Source organism: Mandrillus leucophaeus, unplaced genomic scaffold (assembly GCF_000951045.1).
Source record: "Mandrillus leucophaeus isolate KB7577 unplaced genomic scaffold, Mleu.le_1.0 Scaffold508, whole genome shotgun sequence".
Lineage (NCBI taxonomy): Eukaryota > Metazoa > Chordata > Mammalia > Primates > Cercopithecidae > Mandrillus > Mandrillus leucophaeus.
Window position 1 is genome coordinate 822,083 of NW_012105453.1, and position 21,094 is coordinate 843,176.

Sequence of the window (21,094 nt, forward strand, 5' to 3'; positions counted from 1 at the left end):
AAAAAAAAAAAAAAAAAAAGAATGAAATTAAGAAGAAACATCAAAATGAATGATCGTTATCCCTAAGCTAAGGAAACCCAAAGACAATCTAGAAATGTGGACAGATATTTGGGGATACTCAAGGCTACCAGGATGATTCAGGAAGGCAACTGGAAAGCCATTGCAACTAGATGGATGGCTGAAGTATAATTAGGAATGTGTTGACTGAAGGGTGGCAGTCAGTTCCTCAGAGAGAGCAAGGTTTTGGAACTGGTTGTTCAATGCTAACCAAAGGGGAGATTGGTCAGCAAAAAGATTCCAGGCTGCCCTTATGGTCATTGACTGTTGCTTCGACTTCAGCTGACCTGCCCCTCTATCTTCATTTATCTTTGTGTATCATAAGGAAATTTCAGATTTATACTGTGGGAGTTCTGCTGAGATCTCAAATCTATGTGGAGTCATGGGAAGCATCTTACCACACTACCTGATTTCAAGGCTTATTTTCTATTAAGCAGCCATAATCAAGAGAGTGTCGTAATGGTGTAAAGATAATCAAATAGATCAGTGGAACAGCACAGAAAGTCCAGAGATAGACCCACACATAGGCAAGCAACTGATTTTCAACAAAGGTGCAAAGACAATTCACTGGAGAAAGTATCGTCTCTTCAACAAATGGTGCAGAAACAATTGGATATCCAAAGCAAAAATAAAACTAACATCAATCCATACCATACATCATAAACAAAAATTAATTCAGGAAGCATCCCATAACTAAGTGTAAAATTTAAAACTATAAAAATTCTGGAAGAAAACATAAGAGAAAACCTTTGTGATCTTGAGATGGGCAAAGATTCTTTAGATATAATATCAAAGCAGGATTCATAAAAGAACAAATTGATGAGTTAAACTTCTTCAAAAGACAATATTAAGAAAATGAAGAGACAGTTACAGATTGGGAGAAAATATTTGTCAAACACATATAAAGGGCTTAAATTCAGAATATTATGAAGGACCCTCAAAACTCAATAATAAGAAAACAAACAACCTAATAATAAATGGAAAAAAAATTTTGAACAGATACTTCACCAAAGGAGATCTATGAACGGCATATAAACACATGAAAAGATGTTCAGTATCATTAGCCATCAGGTAAATGCAAATCAAATGAAAACTGCAATGATATGCCACTACACACCCACTAGGACAGCAAAATTAAGAGAGATCGACCACAGCTAATATTGGTGAGACTGTGGAAATACAGCACTCTCGTACCATACACAGGAGATGGGAATGCAAAACGATACAATCACTTTGGAGAACATTTTAACACTTAGAAAAAAAAACTTAAACATACACTACCATACGATACAGCCATTTCACTCCAAAATATTTACTCAAGAAACAGGAATGTACACATATACATGTGTCTCTGTGTGTGCCTCTGTGTGTGTGTGTGTATATGTGTGTGTGTGTGTGTGTGTGTGAATAGGTAAGTAGGTAGATAGATCAATCTCCATAAAGAGACTGTACATGAATATTTTTAGCAGCTTTATTTTTAATACTCCCAAACTGGAGACATCCTGAATGACCATCAGCAGACAAATTGATAAACTGTAGAACATCCATATGACAGAATACTACTAGATAATGAAAAGGAACGAACTAGTGATACACTTAAAGACACAGAAGAATCACAAAGTAATTTTGCTGAGTGAAAGAAACAAGAGAAAAAGAGTGCATACTGTGTAATTCTACGTTCAGTAAAATAAAAGCAAATTGATAGTGGCAGGAAGCAGATCTGTGACTGCCTGGAGAAAGGAGTGAGAAAATTTTAAACGTAGTCATAGCTCACTGCAGCCTTCAACTCGTGGGCTCAAGTGATCCTCCTGACTCAGCCTCCGCCTCCCAAAGTGCTGAGATTACAGGTGTGAGCCACTGCACCTGGCCAGGTTCATTATCTTGATTGTGACGATAGTTTCATCAGTGTATATATATGTCAAAAATTCTCAAATTGTTCTCTTCGAATATGAAACATATCGTATCTCGATTATGCCCCAATAAAACTATTAAGAATACATATGTCTGAGTTCTGGCAATTTCTCCCTATTTGTTACTACAGAGGTCAAGGAAAGGGTTAGAACTTTGGAGAGGGCAGGCTGCTTCAGGACCTGTTTTGAAATGCCTTTCTGTTTTCTTTCATGTTGGACAGGGAGAAGAAGATGGAGTAATATAATAGGCTACCTTGGCTTTGGGAGAAATTAAAACACTTTTTGGGCTGAATAAAATTTGTATAAATTTCCCACAATTATAAGGAGTTCCTACAGATTACACAAATGTTCAGACACACTCACATATGTATGCTTACAACAAAACAATCCCATAGAAAAAAAACAATGGGCAAGAGATATGAACAAGGAATCCAAAGAAGCAGCTTGAATCTCTGCCAACAACTAGAAAGTATAAATTAAAAACACATTGATAAAACCATGTTACACCCATTACATTGAAGGAAAAAGCTTAAATCTGTCACCATCAAGTGCTAAGATGTGGAACAATTCAAAGTCAGATACTCTGCAGGGTGCACACTGGACAATGAATTTAGGAAGCAATTTGGCACAGTTGAAGATTGTCACCCCTATGACACAGAAAGCATACTTCTAGGTATACGCCCTAGAGAAATGTTGGCACATGTGCACAGAAAACATATATAGCATCACAATAGCAGGAAATGGAAAGATCTAAATGCACTTTAACAAGTAAATGCATAAACTGTGGTGTATTCACATAAAATTCTGGACATCAGCAAAAAATGAATGAGCTAGCATTATAGAATGATTCACACCATAGAAGGTCATTTTACAGCATGCAAATTCCTGTCTTATGTGCAGTCGGGACACAAACCTATCAATGAAAGTCAAATGACTTGCATGGGCATTATAAACTTCAAGTTCAAGATAAGAGTGTCATGGGTGTTTAACCTATCAATGAAAGTCAAACCACTTGCATGGGCATTGTAAACTTCAAGTTCAAGATAAGAGCGTCATGGGTGTTTTCTACCATAATGATAATTCTTTGTTTCTTAATTTCAATTGTGGGTATTTGCATTATTCTTAATACTGCTTGTACATCTAAAATAATAGAAATTAATAATAATTTCCTGCAAAAATTACTCATAGCTCTTTACTCTTCATTGCTTCTGTTGATCTGTAAGGTGAGTCTACCATTCCAAAGTCAGAGTAGCTTGGGTTTGGCTATTCATCATGCCCATGAATGTATTAGCTCCATTTGCACTTGCTTCTCACCCAGCCTTTCACTCAACCAAGCTCCACAACTGTGATGAGAGACACGCAGAGAATTACAAGCCGAGGAGCTTTGCTCTTGCTCTTGACACACAGTGTTAGTTCCATCTGGTCTTTCCTGACCTCTAGTCTTCCTTCGTAGATTACTGGTGCTCTTTCCTTAGGAGTGGTTTAAATCTTGATTGCTGCCTGATTTCAGCATCCTCAGTGTAGGCTAAGAAATGGGAAAGGTGCTGAGATTAGAATGACTCTGCAGCACATTCATGCTATGACCCAGGGAATCTGGAATATGTGTAGGCTTTGATTGTGTATTTGTTTTATTTTATTATGTATTGCTTATGTATTATTATGTATTGCTTATGTGTTATGTATTATTTATTTTATTAGGTATTGCTCTTTCAATCTTCAACATGCTTTTCTTTGGGTAACTGCATCTAAGAGCCTGAGTCTGTAAATGAGAAAATCTCCTAACAACTGTGATTAAAAGTCATTCTATTAACACTTGATAACTCCAATGTTGACAAACATGGGAAGATTCATATAATCTCCTAAGATGTGTTGGGCGTAGACATTCTTACAATACCTCAGGAGGATAATTTTTGATTTCTGCTAAAAGTAAAAGAATACTTACTTTTCAACCGAACAGATCTACTTCTAGGAGTCTAGCAAATGTAAAATGTTTATTGCAGCATTGCTAGTAAAAGTGTTAACTTGAAAACAGCCCAGATATCTGTTAACAGCTGAATCAATCAATAAATTGGGAAATATTCTTAGAGCAGAAAATAATAAAGTAGTGAAATAAATGGTTAGATCTATATCTAGCAGAATGAATAAATCTCAAAAAGGCAATCTTATCTTTTAAATATTTATTATGCAATGATCCATGTTATAGCATTTGGGGAAGGTGATGTAGTTTGTATGTTTGTCTCTGCCTAAATGTCAAGTTAAATTGCAATCCCCAGTGTTGCAGCTGGGGCCTGATGGGAGGTGATTGGATGATGGATGTGGATTTCTCATGAACGGTTTAGCACCATCCCCTTGGTGCTGTTGTTGTGATAGTGAGTGAGTTTTCACGAGATGTGGTCACTTAAAAGTGTGTAGTGGCTGGGCACGGTGGCTCACACCTGTAATCTCAACACTTTGGGAGGCCGAGGCAGGGAAATCACAAGGTTAGGAGATCAAAACCATCCTGGTCAATATGGTGAAACCCTGTCTCTACTAAAAATACAAAAATTAACTGGGCATGGTGGTGCACGCATGTAGTTCCAGCTACTCTAGAGGCTGAGGCAAGAGAATCGCTTGAACCCAGGAGGTGGAGGTTGCAGTGAGCTGAGATGGTGCCACTGCACTCCAGCCTGGCAACAGGCTATACAAGCTAGCGTCCGAGAGTGTCTTTTTTGCTCCTGCTTTTGCCATTTGTTGTGCCTGCTCCCCTTTTACCTTCTTCCATGATTGGAAGCTTCCTGTGGCCTTCCCAGAAGCAGACGTACTGTGCTTCCTGTACAACCAACAGGACCCTGAACCAATTAAACCTCATATATATATGTGTGTGTGTGTGTGTGCGTGTGTGTGTGTGTGTGTGTGTGTGTGTATCCCAGTCTCAGATATTTCCTTATAGCAGTACAAGAACAGCCTAATACAGAAGGGTTAAAGATATGAAAACTAATACTATATATCAGGTGAGGATACATACACATAAGAAACAAATGTGGGTGGAAATAATAAACTTGAAGGTCAGGTGGTAAACATTTTTGGTGGGTGAAGTAGAAAAATCAGATCAGAAAAGCATTTACTTAGGGAACTCAAATGTATCTGTGACATGTTATTGCAAATGTTTCAAAGTAAATGCTTTAATTCAGTAATCATCTCTAAAAATGGACATTTTCTTATACAGCCATAATGTTATCCAATCTAACAGAATTATTTATAACTTTTGGTATCACCTAAAATACATAATTTGTATTAAATTTCCACAATTGCCTCAAAAATATCTTTTGACACTAGCTTGTACAAATCAGGACCAAAGCAAGGGACACACGTTAAGTTTTATTTTAATGTCTCTTAAATTGCTTCAAACACAGAGCAGTACTTCCTTCTCCCTATCCCACCCTGGAACTCCCTAACACACACCTTTTCCATATGTTCCTTCTTATGGAAGCTGGATCAAGTTGTCCTCTGGACTGCCTCCCATTCTGGATTTCTCTGTTTGCTTTCTCCAGCTGCCATTTAACTTGTTTCTTCTCCTTCTATGTGCCCCACAGAAACAATGTGTAAGATTCGGTTAAATTCAGATTTAATTTTTTTTTTTTTTTTTGGCAGGAACACTTCCTAAGTTATGCTGTATACTTCCATTGTGCCATATTGGCAGGCACATTATGTTTTAGTGAGGGCAAAATTGGTGAAGATGGATAAAGGTGGGGCAGCCTAATTCTTCCACTGCAATGGTCCCTGACAACCTTCATTTAATAGTTTCATCCATTGATGATCGTTGCCCACAGTGATGACTTCATTCCTGCATACAAAATGGTACTTGTCCAGTTCGATTGTATTACACTGAATTCTTCCCTTAAAAAAATTTCCTTCATCTACAAAGGTTATTTAGTTATCCTGAGATATAGTTCACAACAGGAAGTCAGGTAGCACACTTGATTATTCCCTTTTAAAGACCAATTCTCAGAATTAGAAGTTAATGCTTTCTTTCTTTAAAAAAAAAAAAAAAAAACTCAAAAAAATATGGTTAAGTTTTAAGATTTTGTAAAGCTGGGTGGTAAAAAGTTTAAAACTGTAAAAATATTAAAAAGTGTTTATAACTATTCTCTACACCTTTCTAAACTTCAAAACATTTTATGCTGAACTATTTAATTAAACAAGAAAAAAGTCCTATTTTGTAAAGTTCAAAATACACTTAGCATTCAAATGACATTTGAAAAGAAGCTTGACCTAAGCTTTAGGAGTAAAAGTTATATAAAAGTTTTAGATGGATGATTGGAATTTGTTTTGAAAGTTTAAAAAAGGGAAAACAGAAAAAAGCTACTAATATATACCAGAAGAGTAAGGAGACATAAAGAAAATGCAACCACTCAATCATGTGGGGAATGGAGGGAGCCTGTGGGATCCACCACCCAGCCCAGGGAGTCTCCCTGCAGTCCAATTGCTTTTCTCAGATCAGAAGGCAAAAGAGCAGTCAAGCAAGCAAACAGACAGCAGCAACAACAAAAGTACTGAAAGTTTTCTAGAAAGGCCAGACTCAGGAGCAGAGAAGAGGCACAGTGGGCAGTGCCAGTGAGAGGCATGAGTCCTGAGTGAGCTGAGATGCCCAGGGAGCTGACCAAGGGCCTCAAGAGGAGGGTAGAAGGGAAATGGTATCCTGACACCTGCTGGGAGGAGCACTGGCAGAAAAGGCTCCAGGAATGTATTCAAGGGACTTCTATTTAGGGACCTAAGAAGGAAACACAAGCATAAATTTAGTTAAGCAGAGCTGGGTTCAGATGAAACTTGAGGAAAGGCAATGAGACTAGAATAGGGTTGAAGAACTAGGGCTGAGGAGTCTGGGAAACCAGAGTTTGAATCCCGATTCTACACTTCCCAGTTGGGTAACCTTAAGCCTGTTACTTAACCACTGTTAAGTTTCAGTTTCCTTATTTACAAAACAGGATAAAAATAATATCTCTTCATAGAGTGTTGTAAGGATTAAGTGGAATGACTGTGTCATAACATAACAAAGTAATGTTTGAACAAGCATAGTTTGTATTCTTACTAGTATTATTACTGATAGAGGCAGAGAAAAGCCTAGGTAGATAGGGAAGGGTCCTCAGAGAATCTCCATCCCACCCCCGGAAGTGTTTACACTAGATGTTTTGTGCATATAGGGAACCTGCACAGACTCTAGCCTGGGCATGCCCACAGTGAACTGGAGGTCCACATGCACTGGGGGAATGAATGGGGTGGAGCCACCAGAAATCCACACCTTATGCAGGGGAAGAGCCTAGCCTCTTCAGCTCATGTGTGGTGACCCTGGTATTCATTTTGGGGAGGGGGGTGGACACTTGCTTGTAGGACCCCCTCTCTTTAGTGAGAAATTTCTTTTCACTTAATAAATTCTATCCTCCTCACCCTTCATTCTGTCTGCATGCCTCGTTCTTCCTGGTCATGAGACAAAAATCTAGATTAGCTGAGCTAAGGAGCAAAAACTCCTGCATCATTACTATTCTTATAATATTAATTTCAATGTATAAATCTCAATCTATATCAGTTGATACAAATGCCATACTATATTATAAAAGCAACTCAAGTAGGATAGGCCATTGTTTGGATCATTACTGCATCATGTCATGTTCTAAAATAATCTTCACTAAAAGTATATTTGTAAGAATAAGGATGAGAAAGTCTGTGTGTATGCATGTATGTTTATGGACATGGCAAGATTCACAGGGTGGCTCAGGATGGTTCCAGAGGGCTCTTTCTGTGAAAGAGGGAGGGAGGGAGGGAGGGAGGGAAGGAAGGAGGGAGGGAAGAAGGGACCTGTGGTCAAGAGACTTTACCTCTCTGGGCCTCAGTTTCCTTATGTGTAGAAATACATAGACATGGAGTAGGTACCTGTTAAATAAGTGTTATTTCCACAGCATTTTACTCTCTGCATGCACCTGGCAGAATAAGGACCTCCAGTACAAATCGCATTTGACTACACTCCCAGTGAAAATGCTACTTAATTATCTTGCAAAACTTCAGGAATTGGGGCAGCAAGTGCATACTTATGTCTCTTTACATCACAAACACTTTCCGATCTATAAGCTGGGTCTGGATCACTGGGAAGGTGGTATTTCAAAGTGGCAGGGAAACAACTTGAAAACTCTGAAAGCCATTGTGAATGTGAGCCAGCCATCCCCACCAAGGCCCTGGGCCTCCATCCAGGGAGGCCTCCCCAAGACAACTGCCTGCTGCCCTATTCTCTGCCTGCTCCCTCCTGCTCTCCGGGGCCGTTGTGTCTGTCTCTTTTCCTTGGCCTCATCTGTCTTGCTTCCTCTGAATTCTCCCCTTTCTACCTTTCTCAGCTTGACGGAAACTGCTGTAATGAATCAGCAGTAGCCCAGCAGTCTTTGCTCCCGGGTAGTCATAGCTGCTTATCGGGCCTATTGGCTATGAAGACCTGAGCCCACCACTGAGAAGCTCATTTACAAGTGGGCCCTTTCTGCATCTCTCTTCTTCGTCTTTTCCCCTGCAGTGATGCAGGTTAAAAGATCCTAGAAATGTCCAGCTGCACCAGGAAACCCATCCTCCTTTCTCTGCTGGCCTGAGCAAGTGAGAGATGGAGTCTGGCACCCACTCAGGAGGGTGCTGTTCCCAAAGTCCCCAGCATGCCTTTGTTTTTCCTTAACAAATGAGAACTGTTGGAGAAATGGCAAACAGCCATGCCTTGGAGTGATTAAGTAGAGCCTAAGTTTAGAGGGATTGGCACACAGCCACACATCAAGTTCTTTATTTGCAGGTTCTCCCTGGCTGCCACATGAAAGACGGGTGTGAACCTTGCCCTGGGGACAGACCCGTGCATGGACAGGACAGCACAGCCCCAGGAATATACATCAGAAATGCATAATCCAGAGAAGACTCACCTGGAACCTGTCTCTTATACACATCTAGATGTGTATAAGAGACAGCCTTATGCAGGGGAAGAGCCTAGCCTCTTCAGCTCATGTGTGGTGACCCTGGTATTCATTTTGGGGAGGGGGGTGGACACTTGCTTGTAGGACCCCCTCTCTTTAGTGAGAAATTTCTTTTCACTTAATAAATTCTATCCTCCTAACCCTTCATTCTGTCTGCATGCCTCGTTCTTCCTGGTCATGAGACAAAAATCTAGATTAGCTGAGCTAAGGAGCAAAAACTCCTGCATCATTACTATTCTTATAATATTAATTTCAATGTATAAATCTCAATCTATACCAGTTGATACAAATGCCATACTATATTATAAAAGCAACTCAAGTAGGATAGGCCATTGTTTGGATCATTACTGCATCACGTCATGTTCTAAAATAATCTTCACTAAAAGTATATTTGTAAGAATAAGGATGAGAAAGTCTGTGTGTATGCATGTATGTTTATGGACATGGCAAGATTCACAGGGTGGCTCAGGATGGTTCCAGAGGGCTCTTTCTGTGAAAGAGGGAGGGAGGGAGGGAGGGAGGGAAGGAAGGAGGGAGGGAGGAAGGGACTTGTGGTCAAGAGACTTTACCTCCCTGGGCCTCAGTTTCCTTATGTGTAGAAATACATAGACATGGAGTAGGTACCTGTTAAATAAGTGTTATTTCCACAGCATTTTACTCTCTGCATGCACATGGCAGAATAAGGACCTCCAGTACAAATCGCATTTGACTACACTCCCAGTGAAAATGCTACTTAATTATCTTGCAAAACTTCAGGAATTGGGGCAGCAAGTGCATACTTATGTCTCTTTACATCACAAACACTTTACGATCTATAAGCTGGGTCTGGATCACTGGGAAGGTGGTATTTCAAAGTGGCAGGGAAATAACTTGAAAACTCTGAAAGTCATTGTGAATGTGAGCCAGCCCCCCCACCAAGGCCCTGGGCCTCCATCCAGGGAGGCCTCCCCAAGACAACTGCCTGCTGCCCTATTCTCTGCCTGCTCCCTCCTGCTCTCCGGGGCCGTTGTGTCTGTCTCTTTTCCTTGGCCTCATCTGTCTTGCTTCCTCTGAATTCTCCCCTTTCTACCTTTCTCAGCTTGACGGAAACTGCTGTAATGAATCAGCAGTAGCCCAGCAGTCTTTGCTCCCGGGTAGTCATAGCTGCTTATCGGGCCTATTGGCTATGAAGACCTGAGCCCACCACTGAGAAGCTCATTTTCAAGTGGGCCCTTTCTGCATCTCTCTTCTTTGTCTTTTCCCCTGCAGTGATGCAGGTTAAAAGATCCTAGAAATGTCCAGCTGCACCAGGAAACCCATCCTCCTTTCTCTGCTGGCCTGAGCAAGTGAGAGATGGAGTCTGGCACCCACTCAGGAGGGTGCTGTTCCCAAAGTCCCCAGCATGCCTTTGTTTTTCCTTAACAAATGAGAACTGTTGGAGAAATGGCAAACAGCCATGCCTTGGAGTGATTAAGTAGAGCCTAAGTTTAGAGGGATTGGCACACAGCCACACATCAAGTTCTTTATTTGCAGGTTCTCCCTGGCTGCCACATGAAAGACGGGTGTGAACCTTGCCCTGGGGACAGACCCGTGCATGGACAGGACAGCACAGCCCCAGGAATATACATCAGAAATGCATAATCCAGAGAAGACTCACCTGGAACAGACCAGAGAGAGAAATAGTGTGAGAATCCTGGTTTTATGCCCATGAAAAATATTTTTGACATGACAGTTGAAAAAAATTCCTAAAGACTTTGCTCATTGATGGGTCTGGCCTCAGTGCCCATTTGGGCCACTTTCAGCAATCCAGTGGCACACACGCCTCTGCTGAATAAAACCATAAAAGGTAAAGCTAGCATGAAGTGGCTGGATCTGACAGATTTGAGGTGCAGACACGAGCTCCATCTCCAGAATCAGGACTCTGTATTTCTGAAGAAGGGTGGAAAGTAATCTTTGAAGAAATTCCACAGAATTTCAATTATGGTTAAGAGGAGAATGTAGGGCAAATGTTGCTGACTTCTTTTTTTTTTTTTTTAAGACAAGTTCTTCCTTTGTCACCCAGACTGGAGTGCAGTAGCACAATCATGGCTCACTGCAGTCTCAACCTCCTTGACTCCAGAAATCCTTCTGCCTCAGCCTCCTGAGTAGCTGGGATTACAGACATGAGCCACTGCACCCAGTTATTCCTGCCTTTTAAACAACAGGAGCTATGAAGTATGCATTGTACTCCTGTGGCCATCAAGGTAGTATCTGAGGCACAAGGGGGATATAAGGATGAAAAAGACAGAGGACCTGGTCCTAAGGTAGGACATAGACATAAATTACTCAGAATGTTAAAAAAAAAAAAAAAAAAGGTTGGTTTCTATGAAATCTTCAGAAGGAATTTAGTGCCTGCCCGTGACCAACAATGTGGTGATACAACGACCATTCTGTTCTCAAGGAACTTCAAGTTTAGTAGGTCAATTCCACCAGCAAATGAGTTGAGTACAGGTTCCTGGCAAAGATGGCTTGGTGTTACCAGGAGGAGTTAGGAAAAGAAAAATTGATGTTGTAAGGACTTGGCCGGCACCGAGAGGTGCATGGGGAAATGACTTCTAACCAAGGGAATTGAACGCAACTTTATATATGTGATTTATCCTTCTTTTAAAGTGTTTTTCATCCTCAACCAATAAGTGGATAAAGAAAATGTGTCATATATACATAAACACTATACATGGAATATTACTCAACCTTAAAAAAAGAACGAAATAATGTCTTTTGCAGCAACTTGGAAGGAGCTGGAGTTCCTAAGTAAAGGAAGTCTGGAATGGAAAACCAAATACCACATGTTCTCACTTATAAGTGGGAGCTAAGCTATGGGTACGCAAAGAAGACAGAGTTGTATCATGGACATTGGAGACTCAGAAGTGGGGAGACACAGGCACATACACATGTGCATACACACAAATGCAGCATGACAAAATGAGATAGGTTTCAAGTATGGTGCAGTGAAATGAGCACGGGCTCTTAAGCCACGTAGATTTGGATTAAAATCTGGGTCCATCACTCAATAATTGTGTAACTTGGGCAAACTAACTTTTCTGAGTTTCAATTTCCTTAGTTATATAAAAAATAATAATCCCTACTCCATAATGTTATGAATTTTAATAACAGTATCCGTTACCATCTATTGAGCACAAACTCTGAGCCAGGCCGTGCACAGGGCACTACATCTATATTATCTCATTTAATTCTTACAACAACCCTGTGATATAGATATTATTATCCCCATTTTAGAGATAGGGCAACTGAACCTCAGAGAGGCTAAGTAGCTGGCCCATAGTCCTGCAATTAGAAAATGCTGGAGGCAAGATAAAAAACTTGTGTTTGTAAAAACTGCATTTATGGTTCCCTGCAAGGAGCCCAAGGCAGTGTGTGAAGAGTGAAAGGCACTGAATGAATGGATGCTCCCATACACCCTTCCCTCGTTTCTTCCTAGCATCCAAAGAACCCTTAGTTCTCTCCATCTCTCTTGATGTGTAGGTCTCTAAAATGTGTGTGCTTCTAATCTAGTTTAGTTGGGTCTCTGTATGCTTCGTGCATATGCTTACCTCTCCTGGAGGGTGTGTGTGTGTGTGTGTGTGTCTGTTCCTACTACATGAAAGAGTTTCTGTCTGTGTCTCTGCCTGACCTTGTCTGTCTCTGGCTCTGCCTGTATCTGTTTCTCCATGTCTTCACCTGTAGCTGGATTAGAGGCCTGGATTTTGTTTTCTTTCTTCCCTCCCCACATCTCTTTCTGCATTCCTGGCTCCCCTTTGTGTCCCTCTAGTATAAGACAGTGGTAACTCAGTTGTTTTCTGGGTAATAAAAATTGCCAACTTAAACAGGATATGTAAGGGGCATTTTATTTTTCTTTGATTCATTGTAGTTGTTGCACTCTTAGTTATTTCCCTTCCCTTAGGAATCGGTGACTACAGTTTTTAGAAACGGAAAGATCTGCCTGTCAAGTGTCTGCCGAAAGATGAATTCGCTGGGCTGTTGTTCATGGTTTCAAAACCACAGGCCCAATAAGCAGTGGTTCCAGGTCCCTTCCTGGCCACAGGCACATGCTCTAGTAGAAAATAGTTTAATTGATATTTCTCATTAGAACACACTTGTGCACACGCTCTCCTTGGAAGAGGAGAATGCTTCATTTTCCCTTGTCTTTGAGGAAGGAAAAACATCCTTCAGTCTTCAGTCTCACTTGCTTATGTAACCGTCACCGAGGGAGGTGGGGGACGCTTGATTCCACAGAAAAACCAAAATTCAAAAACATTTCCCCAGAAAACTTGAAAACCGTGCTTGTAAACAAAAGAAACCTAACGTAGTCAGAAATTTGAGATAAAACAAAACAAAATAAAAAAACAAAACGCCTTCTCAGCCTGCTGCTAGAATGTCATGTGTGGTTGGTGAAGACATTTGGACAACAGAAAACATCCCATTGCTGGAAGAGGAACAAAGGTCAAAAAGATAAAAGTCGTCCATGTTTCAATCTGCCGCAGTCCCTTTCTGGAAACTTTTCATTCTCCCTCAACAATCAGAGAACTCACAGAAAAACAAAACCTCTTCGCGGTTTGGCAGAGAGAGGGGACAAGGTGAGGATGGGCTGAGAGGATTTATCTATTTGATTGATGTAAAGAAAAAAGTTACAGTAAGTGGATAGAGGATGTCAGTACTCAAATGTATTTCATTTGTGATGTTCCCTGTATTATGTTTCAAATACAGTATGTTGTCAGGGCCTAAGGGAGTAAAAGCATCTCTATTAGTCATTTCGTTTATATGTATTTTCTAGAAATCTCCAAATCAGGAAGTTGCCGTCTAGTATAGAAGCAGAGAATCATAGACTTTTAGATTTTATTAGACAGCAACCTTTAATCTTCTATATGAAACTCTAATTTCTTAGGCAACATCTGTGCCATTTAGAGCTCTAACTTTGATAAATGAATTACTGAAATTCAAACACTCCATATATATTGCATTTACTTGACTTCTCGGCAGGAAATGTCTTTCACTGGACGTGTTCTATGATTTGTCTTTAATGCATCCAGATGACTCCCCATGATCAGATTACCTTCTTCCAAAATTCACACCCTCTCTTCCCAGCCATCCTTCTGGAATCCTGCCCTGACTCCCAGGCCTCCACATTCCTTCACTTTTGACAATCAAGTCAATGTGTACTTGAAGGTGGAGGTCCACCACCTCTCCCGTCCTTCTCTGGTTCCTCCTAATTTAACAAAAATGGTTTAGCAAGCTCATCTGCAAGTTTTCTCAACTCCCTGGGCTGGGATCCCTTTTAGCCAGGAAGCTGAACCACCTGTAGAGAAGACAGGAGCTCCTTGACATCCCTTCACCCATGGGCACCTTCGATTCTCTCCATTCCACCCGTTCCAATCAGAAGATCATTTTTTTAAAGGAAGAACACCAGAGCTGAAGAGGAGCAAAGGAGCTGCATTCTCTCTCTGTTGCCTGTTGACATGTTACCCTTAGTACTGAGCCTTGTACTTGACCCAGCTGCAAATGTGAGTTAAAAGCCCTTTGAGTTGCTTTGCATTTGTTATGATCCTTAACTTCTCCATGTTTTGACAAAACTAGGAGTAAACAGGAAGCTCGCCTCGATGACCTCATGCTCCAGGTTCTCTAGATCTCTGGAAAAGAAACTCCTCCTTTACTGTGGACATTGTCACATTTCTCCTTGTCCCTGTTCTCTCAACCTTCATCTATTCCCTTGACCTTACATCAACGATAGACTTCAAGACACCCAGGACAGAGGCCCCATTTATTCTTCACAGTCCCGAGGAAAAAGCCTCACACAGAATGGGCACTGTTCTACTGACCCACCAAACAATAGTCTTGGCTCCTCTGAACCACTAAGTCGTTGTTAAGAACATGAACTTTGAACCTAAGGTGAAATCCCAACATATGACCTTTGGTATAGTTGTCAACGTTCCTATGATTTGGATCTCACTTATGCAACCAACCTGGCAGATACGAGGGTTACACCAGATAGAATATGAGTGGTCAGTAAATAGATTCATACTGTTATTATCACCAACAGGACAATGAAAACATGGAAATTACTTCACAAGGCTATTTTGAAGATTAAGTTATAAAACTTTGATAAAAATATCTGCCACATTGCAGGTATTTAATAAATATTAGTTAGCTTCTTTCCTTCTTTCAGAAAATGGATACTATGATAAATTACCATGACGATTGTTTTATAGATCAATTGAGTAATGTGATTAAAAAAAGAGTTAACCTACAAACCACAACTGAATATCAATTTGCAAATTATTGGCATATTCATATAAAGTATCCTTAATGCTGAAATTGGCTCAAACTTAATTAACTTTGATTTTTCAAGAGGCACTTGAAGTATGGCCTGGTGGGAATGTATGTGGTGTGGCGGTGTGGTGTATAGTGGAAAGAACAAGGAATTTGTCTCGAAAGACATGAGTCTTTATTCATGTGATGCCAGGCCTCCTTACTTCCTCATCTATAAGTGGGAGTTATCATAGTACTTGTTCAACTTATTGTATAGGTTGCCGGTGTGCAAATCAAATAGCAGAAAATATTTTATAAACCGTAAATCATTATTTAGAAATTAGTTTTTATTAGGGAGTAGTCACTATAAGTGCAATTAAGTTACAAATAGAAAGTTTAGGGAATAAGATTAGAGCTACATATAAATCTCTAATGTTATTTTGTTGATCCCGGAGTCCTCATCTACCCTTTCCTGGTGGAAAGAAGCTGTTTTAGGGCATGAATCAACTACCGAGTTGTTGAAGGATGATTTTAAAAATAGGATGTAGTCAGCCGGGCGTGGTGGCTCACACCTGCAATCCCGGCACTTTGGGAGGCCGAGGCGGGCGGATCACAAGGTCAGGAGATCAAGACCATCCCGGCTAACACAGGGAAACCTCGTCTGTACTAAAAAAAATACAGAAAATTAGCCGGGCGTGGTGGTGGGCGCCTGTAGTCCAGCTACTTGGGAGGCTGAGGCAGGAGAACGGCGTGAACCCGAGAGGCGGAGCTTGCAGTGAGCCGAGATCGTGCCACTGCACTCCAGCCTGGGCGACAGAGCGAGACTCTGTCTCAAAAAATAAATAAATAAATAAAATAAAAAATTTAAAATAGGATGTAATCATGACTCTCATACAAATGTGAAATTAAATATCTTCAAAGATTTTTATTTAACTCAATTAATGAGAAAAGCAGTAAGATGTCACAACTGATCAAAGAAGAATTCAAAGAAACATGCTTATAGAGGTAAAGGGAGGCTGAAATGAGTTTACAAATAGATGTAAAAACTGGTCTAACCACAGGGCAACAATGCTTTGTACCCCGCCCGATAAAACAGACCTGTAATATGGCAAGAATCATGTGTATTACTACAAGTTTTATACAACATAAAGAGTTGTTAAAAAAGAAGAAAAGAACAAAATGACAGAATTGTTAGGTAACCCCAAAAGGATTAGTGGAAGAGCTAGTCAGGACACACACAAATCTATCAATATTGATTTGCTTAAAAGTGTTTCACAAGTTGTCCTGGCAAAGCCCAGCAGTAGGTTAAGCCAATAACTAACTAATTATTTTATCACTGCTGAGTACTTTCTTTGCATTTGGGGACAGGTTGGTATGGAGAAGGAGGAGTGTGTTACTAACGTGTCTGAACATCAAGGCACTTAAATTTTGGTTAGGGAGCCATGAAAAGTGAAGAAATAATAGACAATCCCACTTTCTTTTTCCTCAGCCTTCAATCATCCCTGCCTCTACCCTAAGACGATGCTGCCCCAGTTTTGCAGAGCTGATTATCGCCCTTACCTGCAGAGGGCTGGCAGAAGCAGCCAAGCCCAGGCACCAGCCAGCAAGGATCCTGGCAATTTCCAAAGAGATTTTCTGAACTCTTCAAGGGTCTATGTGAATTACCCTGTAATTGTTGGCAAGGTATTTCAATGGCAGGGAAAGTCACACAGAAAAGGAGGCAGCACACCATCCTCTTAAGCAGCTCAAGGGCAGCCGTCTTACGTGAGTAGGAGAGGCAGGAGGAAAAGGTAAGGAGGGAATTGGTTAGCCCTTAGTTTTGGAAGAATTTTCAGCGCCAAAGAAATAATCTTTATCGTCACCACCTTCATCTTCATTACCAGCAGACCTAGCAGCAGCAAATTCACACAATGAAAACCCTTACCAAGTTTGAAGCATCTGTAAAATCAGTGAAATAGTTTTGAATGTGTCTCTTTACTTCAGACAAAATTACAATGGGGAGAAAAAGGCATCAGACAAAACATTTTAAATGTATTTATCTGGACCATATCCAGTGGTCTTCAAACAGGTTTTTTATGTCCTAATAAAGTAGATAAAGTGACTATATACTTTATAAAAATGTAAATTTCTGTGGCATATTTTAAATCCATTTAATAAGATTGAAAACATTCCTTTACTGTTTCCAATGATCATACTCATTTGTTGCTGTTGTAGGATGTCTTATAGGACATGTGGCCAATCACTGGTTCTAATCTAAAGCCCAATATTTAGTCGGGAATGTAATCTCTTAAATTACAACATTATTCAGAAGAGAAAATATGGGTATGCTTTACATTCGTTCATGCTATTACAAGATTTCCCAGAATGCCCTGTATAAACAGTGGAGGGTCTACACAGCAAAAGAGATCACAGACTCTTAGAACTGGAAAATAATTAAGTGACTTTTGAAGTCAAAAAGTGACTTTTTTAGGATTCTAAAATACTCTTCAGGTTATTCTACTAACACTGAGTAGGTTTGCACAGGTTATTGTCTGACTGATGAACTCACTGATACTTATTCACTCAAGAAAATGTTTTTTTTTTTTTTAGCATGAATTTTGTTCCAGACACTCTAATGAAAGTGGGGATATATAGCCAGATGACAGAGTCAACTGTTTCAAGAAGATAGAATCTCTTTAGAGAGACAGGCCAACCATGTCGCAAGCAAGGAGAGTTTACATCAACTTTGAGCTTGGGAATATGATAACTCAGACATAGACCTAGAAGAAGTCAGGAGACAGATCAGAGAAATAGGTAGGAACATGTAGACTGCAGCCAGGTCTTCATCCAAAATTTTCAAGTATTTGATATGATTAGATTAGTAGCATTTGGAAATAATTTAGGAAGTCACAATGGCAGCCGCTTGAGCAGCTCACACACAGCAGTTTTATGTGTACAGGAGAGGTAGGAGGCAGTGGCAGGGAGAGAATTCGATTAACAAGGAAAAAGGAGGTTCCTGTGCACTGTGCGTTTTTCCTAAGAAAATGGTAAACTTGACCTTTTGCCCCAAACAGAAATCTTTCATAGGTCAGCCTTCATGTTTTTCATTTATCATTACATTTACTTCCTGCTCACATACACACTTGAAAAAATCAACCTCACTACTTTGAATGGGCCATGAAAAAAAGGTCTGTGGAGCCCAAGAGATGGCTGGTTGAACTGGAGGCTGAAGAATCATACCTAACCCATAATCCAATAAAAGAGAGGAAGTAAACTAAAACTCTGTTTATTTATCTTCCTCCTAAACATCTGTGTCAAAATATTTCCCAAATGCAAAAAAAGGGGTCACCCAGGACCTTAAGAACATTGTCAATATCCTAGAAATCCCAGATGCCTAACATCAACAGGTGAGGCGTCAGATTTCAGACCAGGAAAAGCAAGGAAATGGCAAAATGTGTCTGTGGTACTCCCATCCACCATTTACCTAAAATTTCTTCCCCTCATGAGATCGCCTTGTCATCACCCAAATCTCATCTCTTGAAAGTTTCTGCTATGATCACAAATATTTAAGCTGCTAAGTTTTCTGTGCCAGGAGTATTTGCAACTTAAGCCCCAATCTTACAGTGGAGAGAGATATCCTCTCCCCTGCATGACGGATTCTTTGTTACTTCCTCTTTTTCCTTCCCACCAGGATTCCAGAGAAGGATAATGATTGGTGTATCTAAGCCAGTAGTTCTCCCTACTGGCTGCTCATTAGACTCACCCGGAAGTTTTGCCATGCCTGGAATCCATCTCCCAGAGAGGCTGATTTAATTGTTCTTGGCAGTGGCTTAGGCATTAGTCACATTTTAAAAGCTGGTAGGTGATTTTAATGTGTAATCAAGTTTGAGAGTGATTAGGATAAGCTAATCTGCACAGAATATTTTCCAGTGCACACAGCGAAGGTTGACAAAAGGAATCCACCTTAGATTAAACTCACAATATAGTCAATTTCCACAGTAGTCAATACTACTGGGACCTAAAAATCATTACTGATGCCGCCTCTGGACTTTCGGTTGTTTTTTTATTTTCTTTTTTTAATTTTTGTAAACTGTAAGGGTATCTGTTACTTGCAACCAAAAGCATCTATGTTGGCCAGTATAGGATAAGTTGTGCTATCCTAACAAACCTCAACATTTCAGTGGTTAAACACACCAAAGGTTTATTTTTCACTACAAATCAAATGCAGGCTAAATGATCTGCCTCCGTTTTGTAGCTATACCAACTGGGACACATCCCTTCCAAGGTAGAATTGTGTGATAAGAAAGAGTATAATGATAGCTAATTTTATGTGGCTAGGCTATGGTGCCTAGTTGTTTGGTCAAACACTACATGTAGCTGTGAAGGTATTTTGTAGATGTGATTAACACAGTGAGTTGACTTTAAGCAAAGGAGATTACCCTAGAAAATGTGGGTAGTCCTCATCCAATCAGTTGAAGGTTTTAGGGGAAAAAAAATGGAGATTTTTTTGGAGAAAAATTGTGCCTCAAGACTGTCACATAGAAATTCTGCCTGAGTTTCCAGCCTAATCTCCTGCCCTACAAATTTCAGACTGAAGACTTTAACATCAACTCTTGCTTGAGTTTTCAATATATATTTCAATATATAGCTCAATATATATTGAGCTCCAATATATATTTCAGACTTGTCAGTCCCACAATCTTGTGAATCATGTGGGCCACTTCAGTTCCTTTAAATTTCCCCCTCTCTTTCTTTCTTTCTCTATCCCTCTCAGAAAATATATTCTGTTGGTTCTGTTTCTCTGGAGAACCCTGACTGTACTGATAGTGGTCTAGAAAAACAATCTTATGAATGACTTTTCTGAATTGGTTCTGGGGTCCCTGGAATTGCTTCTCTAATCTGATAAGATGGTAAAATTTTGAATGACTATTCTTAGTAGTAAAGAGGGTACTGATAGATTGTGGAATAATGTGGCAATAGAGATACAAAAAAAAAAAAAAAAAAAAAAAAACCTTTAGATATCCCTAATCAAATGCTTATAAGAAGCAAGAAGCAAGGTTCTGGGTGACCATGTATTTGATACTTAAGAACATTTTTGTTAAACTAACAAGTATGGTGAGATTGACTGTTTATTCCTAATTGCACTGGACAATGTGGTGAAAGAAAAGGATGAGCTCAAGAATTTAAATCCCCAGTCCAAGCACTGCATAAATGACCTAAAGGTGTCTATGTCTGTATTCAAAAAACTCTCATGTCTAATAATCACAGAGATGACATTTCTGAAAACCAAACCCAGAGTCTCTCTTCACAAGTGACTGAATTACAATGCAAATTGAATTCTCAACTACTGCTAGTTGGTTAACTGCTGGTTAACTGCTGTTAAAGTGAGGGCACTTACTGGGAAGGAATGGATCCTGAAAATTGGAATAAAGATATTCGGGCAGATCCTGATGAAGCTGAAGGCACCAAGCCCCTAAATTCTGCTGAATCTTTTATTGCCAGCAAAAGTGGCCCCCATTTGAGGAGGTTAATCCTGCTGTGTTCTAGGAAACTGTAATGGCCTTCCCTGAGGTAGTTGCCTTGCAAAAAAATGCTGAGTCTTCTCAGGATTCATCTCCACCAACCTTCGTTGCTTCTAGACCTATAACTAAACTCTACTCCCAACAGGTCCCCAAAAGTGAAATACAAACTGTGAGCCATGATGAGGTATGCTACGTCTCAAAAGAATAACATGATTCTGGGCCGGGCGCAGTGGCTCAAGCCTGTAATCCCAGCACTTTGGGAGGCCGAGAAGGGTGGGTCACGAGGTCAGGAGATCGAGACCAGCCTGGCTAACATGGTGAAACCCCATCTTTACTAAAAAATACAAAAAACTAGCCAGGCGAGGTGGCGGGCTCCTGTAGTCCCAGCTACTCG